The sequence below is a fragment of the Mauremys mutica genome, chromosome 23, assembly GCF_020497125.1.
Source record: "Mauremys mutica isolate MM-2020 ecotype Southern chromosome 23, ASM2049712v1, whole genome shotgun sequence".
NCBI classification, from domain to species: Eukaryota; Metazoa; Chordata; order Testudines; family Geoemydidae; genus Mauremys; species Mauremys mutica.
The window spans coordinates 12,020,606-12,026,605 of record NC_059094.1 but is presented as its reverse complement, the minus strand read 5'-3'; the positions used below and the strand labels follow the sequence as shown (position 1 = coordinate 12,026,605).

Below are 6,000 nucleotides of genomic sequence, written 5' to 3'. Positions count from 1 at the left end.
GGGTGGGGGTGGGAGATGATCTGGAAAAGGACTTCCTAGCAGACACTGGAAAGCAGCCGCAGAGAAGATACAATGTCAGCTGTGGAGGTGTCTGCTGGGCTCCGGGACCAGGGAAGAAGCTGGAGCAGGTCGAATCACGTTACTCCAGGACACCGTTTGCAACACACAGCCCCAGGAGGCTGTGACAGGCACTTGGCCAGTCCGGAGACGGCTCTTACAGTTCCGCTGCGCACTTCATGCATTGCTTGGATGTTGCAGAAAAACAGGCGCCGCTGAAGTCTTTTGTCTTCCCCTTTAACGAGGCCACAAGACTGGCCTGCAGGGCAGTGCGGTTTGACCACAGCAGCTGCTAAACAGGGCCTTGGCTGCCAGGCCAGATACCACATCCCCATCCCTGGCAGCTTGGGCCAATTGAGTTGTCAAGACCAGAAAAGATGCCAGGTGAAGTTCGCCTGAGTCACACCGTGTGGCCTGTGCACATGGATTTAATTCCCGTCTCCAGCTGCTGAGATGCTGCAGGGCAACTAACCGCAGAGCTCGATGTGACAAAGGGAAGCAGCGGGTTCTCTAGTGTGATGCTCAAGCCAGCCTCCCCCGAGCAGATGCCAGCCTCATCCAAGCCATTGTCCAAGGGGACAGGGCACTTCCTGCCTTCGGTAAGACACCTGCTGCTCAGAATGACAGGGCAGTGAGACAGGAATGGGATTCAGGGATATGGCTAAATTCTCCTCTTACAGTTGTTTCAATTCCACGTTAATTTGTTTGGCTCATGGGGTACAAATATGCCCAGGGCCGCAGTAGAGGGAAAGGGCTGAAGGGTGAGGCTTGTAGAGCATCATCCTTTGTTTACTCTCAGTGTTCTGGCCTGGCTGGTCACCTAGGTAACTAGAGAAGGGAAAAGGCTGGGGTGCTGAAAAGGTGCATTACATTGGAGAGGCAGCATCACGATCCACCTTCCTCTCAGCACCTCCATCCAGGCATTTCTGCGGCTGGGAGTACCAGAGGCCTCGACGAACATAGCGAACAAGGGGGCAGCAGGGAGAGATGTGCCACTGGGGCTCTTGATAGGAGAATAGAGAGTCAGGGACTGAGGAAGGGAGGCCTTCGTAGGAAACTTTCCCCTCTGAGAAATCAGAGTAACCAGGGATAATAACCAAATCAGCCAAAGCTCTTCCATTTGGCTTCACCAGGACAAAGCACCTCCTGCGATAAGCCGTAGCCTCCAGGCACTCTCCTGCCAGGGGAGTCAACCAGGCAAGAGTGAGACACTCAGATCTACAGAGGCCCCTTTCTACAAGAGAAGGTCTAAGGAATGCAACTTTCCAGGTATTTCCTGGTCTGAAATCAGTCAGGGCTGAACGAGAGATCCAGACATAAGGGAGCTTCCTGCCAAGGGGATCAGAAACATGCAAGGAAGGTAGCCCCAGACCAAGTAAGTCTCCTACCAATCACAAGCTGTCTGTGGTTCTCTACACACGTAAGGCATTGTTTGGTATTCAGAGTCTAGAGTTTGCCGTGTGTCCCACAGAGGATTGGAGATGCAGGTAAGCACCTACTGGAGACGCCTCTCAATATGATGGAAGGAGGAATGGATTGTTCACTTCGAAGACAATAGGAAATGGCTCTCTCCCTTTGAACGCCTGATGGCATGACCAAACAGAGAGCTTGCAATATTGCAGCCGGATTTGCTGAGCTGAGGTGTCCCTCGCTGGCAGAGGTAAGTGGCTGGTGGAGCACAATGACCTTGGGTCACCCAGATGTTTGGAGAGACTCTGATGAGAAGTGAAGCAGAACCGAAGAAAGTGAGCTCCGAGCTGCGTGTCCTCACTTCACCTTTAATCAGGATGCCAAGCTTAGCGACCCCAAAAACCATGTAACAGCAAGAGTGTGAGGACCACACAAACTGTATATTACATAGCAAACTAAATCCACATGGCCGTAGTCTTTGCTTGTGCTTGTTTCACCTTGATGGATGAATAGAAATTCTCTGTCTACAGATACAGAGATTGCCAGTGGTGAGAATTGACAGGTGATCAGCTTTGTCCTCACCCCACAGTTACATGGAGAGAGCTGCAGTTTAGGGAGCAGTTTGTTCACATGGTTCTGCAAGGAATTATCTCTCCAAATTCTGTTTTCAGGTATAAATCACGGGTGACTCCACTGAAGTCAATGGACTTATTCTGAATTTACCCCAGTGCAACTAAGAGCAGAATTTAGCTCCCAAATGAGATCTGGTCTAATAGCCAGGAAGTCTTGTGTTCTCTTTCCAGTTCTTCCACTGACTCGCTGTGTGAACTTAAGCAAATAGTTTAACGTGTCTGTGCCTTGGTTGTCCCCAGCTATAAAATGAGGGAAATAATATTAACCTGCATGACAGGGATCACTTATAGTTACTGGTGAGATAATGTCCGTACGGTGCTTTGAAGGAATGAAGTGCTATATAGAGTCCTATTCCTTTCCCACTGAAGTAAATTATACAATTTGAATTGATTGAATTCAACAGCTGCAAGATCTGGCCCTAGGTGCTAAGCATACTTATTACCTTAGGTTATATATTGAGACGTTCAGTAGCTGTTGAACGCACATATCATTCCAGCAGCTGAAGAGCTAAATTGAAGTTGTGGGGGATGGCTTGATAATTAAACTGAAATTAATTAACTGATTATATTGTTGTTGAGCTCTCTTGCAGTTTTTATATTTTTAAAGGCAACTTGTTGGTATAGTTCATTCTACTGCAGGGGTCGGCAGCCTTTCAGAAGTGCTGTGCTGAGTCTTCATTTATTCACTCTGATTTAAGGTTTCGTGTGCCGGTAATTTTAACGTTTTTAGAAGCTCTCTTTCTATAAGTCTATAATATATAACTAAACTAAACTATTGCTGTATGTAAAGTAAATAAGGTTTTTAAAATGTTTAAGAAGCTTCATTTAAAATTAAATTAAAATGCAGAGCCCCCCCGGACCGGTGGCCAGGACCCAGGCATTGTGAGTGCCACTGAAAATCAGCTGGCATGCCGCCTTTGGCACGCGTGCCATAGGTTGCCTACCCCTGTTCTACTGTATCCTAGGTGGAAGTGAAGAATTCATCAGGAATATTCACATCAGGACAGCCTGGCTCAGGAGATTGCTAATGAGAGATGGAGCCTTTCATCTCTAGGTCGCAGGTTCATACTGAGCCTACGTCAGTAGTAACCAAAAGTCATTATCATCTGATAGCTGTTCAGTGGACTATGTGAAATGAATTGTGGGGCTCATTTGAGTTCCCAGTGGACAAGCATGCACATCACACACACACAACAATACTCATCCCAATTGGCACTGATTGTTATCCTTGCTGGTAGTGACAGCAGAGAGGCTGAGGATTGAATTGGTATGGAGACAAATCTTCTTGCTCCTAGAGATGGTACCTCACGGCCCTGATTCGACAAAAGTATTTAAGCATATGCTTACCCTCCAGCGTGTGCTTTGCTCATTTGGGTTCCGTGTTGGGGATAGGACAGGGAGTGGGGGATGCAAAGGAAAATTGCCCCATCTGCTTGTGGGGCCTATTTTATAGATACAAAGGGGACCTCATCTCCCAAGGCTTTTCATCTGCCACTTTCCACAAGCAGTAAAGCCAGGCTGTTTGGGGGTGGCTTAGGTGACATTGGGAAGCTAGTGTTCAGAGCTCTCACAGAAATCTGCTGAGCCATATTCTGATCTCATTAACACCTGTACAAATCAGGTGTCACTCAGCTGATGTCAGTGGAGTTACTTTGAATGTATATCATGTAAATGAAACCAGAATAAGCAACTTACAAAATATTTACTGTCAAGAGAGAGGCTTCTCTCAAGACATTACAAAGGCTTTACTAACAGTTCCAAGGCAGACAGACACATAGAGTCAAGCCAGGTACAAGGATAATGGTGTACAAGGCACCAAGGAAGGGGAAATTAAGTTCCAAGGTTAGACTGTAGAGGCTGGATCCTGCCAGGGGCTGAGCTCCCTGGCCCTTTACCGGCCCTTCACTTAAGCATGCGAGTGGTTCCTTTGAAGTCAACAGGGCCACCCAGAGGATTCACGGGGCCTGGGGTCTTCGGTGGTGGGGGGCTCCCGCCGCCAAATTGCCGCCGAAGACCCGGCACTTCGGCAGCGGGTCCCGGGGCCAAAGAACCCCCCCTGCCGCAGGTCTTTGGGGCACTTCGGCAGTGGGTCCTGGAACGGAAGGACCCCCCGCTGCTGAATTGCCACCGAAGACCCAGAGTGGAAGAAGCTCCGAGGGCCCGGGCCCCGTGAGAGTTTTCCAGGGCCCCCAGAGCGAGTGAAGGACCCCGCTCCAGGGCCCTGAAAAACTCTCCTGGGGGCCCCTGCAGGGCCTGGGGCAAATTGCCCCACTTCCCCCCCCCCCACAGGCAGCCCTGGAAGTCAATGTTAAGGTTAAAGTTAAGCACATGCTTAAAGCACTTTGTTGGAGATCAGTCAGAGCACTGGGCATTATGCAAGATTAAGCCATAGGAGGGAATAACGAGTTTGATCATTTAGAAAGGTTAATGAATGTACATGTATATTCAAGGTCACTTTCTATTAGAGACAAAAGGGGGCTATGAAAAGGAAGGGGCTACACAGACAGCATGCAGTACCAGCGAGCCGTTCCTTCAGGAGCTTCTGAGACAGCCGGTTCTGTCTTGTCTATGTACGTTCCTATGCTGATGTCCATCACCCTGATGTGAGCACTAAGCTTAGGTTCAGGCAAAGTTGCTCTTCATTTAATTATTGATGACGTTTATTACAGCAGTGTCTAGAGGCCACACAAGATCCCAGGCTTGGCACTGTACAGATACAGAGCTAGTGACAATCTAAGCAGAGACTGACAGACAAAGGGATATGACAGACAAGCAGAGAGTTCCCCACTCAGTGGCAACCCATCAGAGGTACAGACCCCTTCCCCCAATGTCTAGTCTATTAACTGTCATGTCTGGAGTGGTGCTGAGCCCACTAGCATCAGTTTGGATGGAAACGGGGGGATCTGGAGGCAGTGCTTAATATGTAATGAAAGAGGCGCCTGGCTCAAGCAGTTAGGTGCCAGGGCTCAAGCAATTTTTTTACATTCATAACTTGTGCAGCAAGCCCAGAGGTGCCAGGGCTATGAACTGCCAAGCCCAGAGGTGCCAGGGCTCATCCCTGACACAAATTAAGCACTGCCTGGCAGGTTTCAGCAATCCTCCTGCTGAGTTGTGCTCTGTGGTCCAAGGCAGTGAGTTGCTGTCCTGGCCCCATCACAAGAAGGCTTGGCCTGGCTTCCAAGAGGAGCAGTGGAAGCTGTTGGTAAAGAATGGCTACAGGGGCTTCCTGGGCTCCCTGAGGCTTCCTGGGCTGCTGCCCAGCCTCCAGCACTGATTTCTTGGGCAGTCCCTGAGCCAGCCTTCACTCTGATATATGTTTATATATTTTTGTCCGGCACAGATTGGCCCATCTCCCCCACGCTGTGAGGATGAGTGCTCTGACCATCAGGTGTCACCTCCCCATGGCAGGTCAGTAGATCCCCTTGTACTTTATAGTTTCTCTCCCAATCACTGTAGCTATCATTCCTTGATCCGTGTCAGCTACAAGTTACAAATGCAACAACATGCCAAGGAGCAAAACGCCTATAGCTTATGTAGCTGGTGTCAGTCTCTCCCTGTACCTGGAATACACTTATTCCTGATAGTGATGGGGGAATGAGAGAAGAGAACATAAGGGTCAGAACCATCCCTGCCTAAATCCATTCACTTTGACTGAGTTACACGAGAGCTGTTTCTGAATGGTCCTTCATTTTCATACTGAAGAATGGGTCCTTCTTATCATAGTGTCAAGGGGCATATTTCCCCCCCTAACTAGACCCTGGACAAATCAAAAGAGTCACAGGCATTTTTCCCCTCTGGAAGTTTTATTGCCTCAGAAATCTACTGTCATAAAAGCACCCTCCCGAATCACTGCTGGGAAGGTTTGATCAGTTCCCTAGAACAGCATTTCCCTACCTCCTTA

At 48.9% G+C, this 6,000-nt stretch overlaps 1 protein-coding gene across 4 annotated transcripts in view; it reads left to right on the top strand.

The window, feature by feature from the left end:
- The first annotated feature begins 632 nt into the window (after nucleotides 1–632).
- Nucleotides 633–6,000, top strand: part of LIN28A (lin-28 homolog A) — a 47,025-nt gene continuing 41,657 nt past the window's right edge. Inside the window, exons 1-2 of one of the 4 annotated variants that reach the window (XM_044998170.1) lie at nucleotides 633–656; nucleotides 5,440–5,507. The gene's annotated coding sequence lies outside the window, so the exon portion shown is untranslated. The other 3 variants (XM_044998167.1, XM_044998169.1, XM_044998168.1) reach the window with 3 other exon arrangements.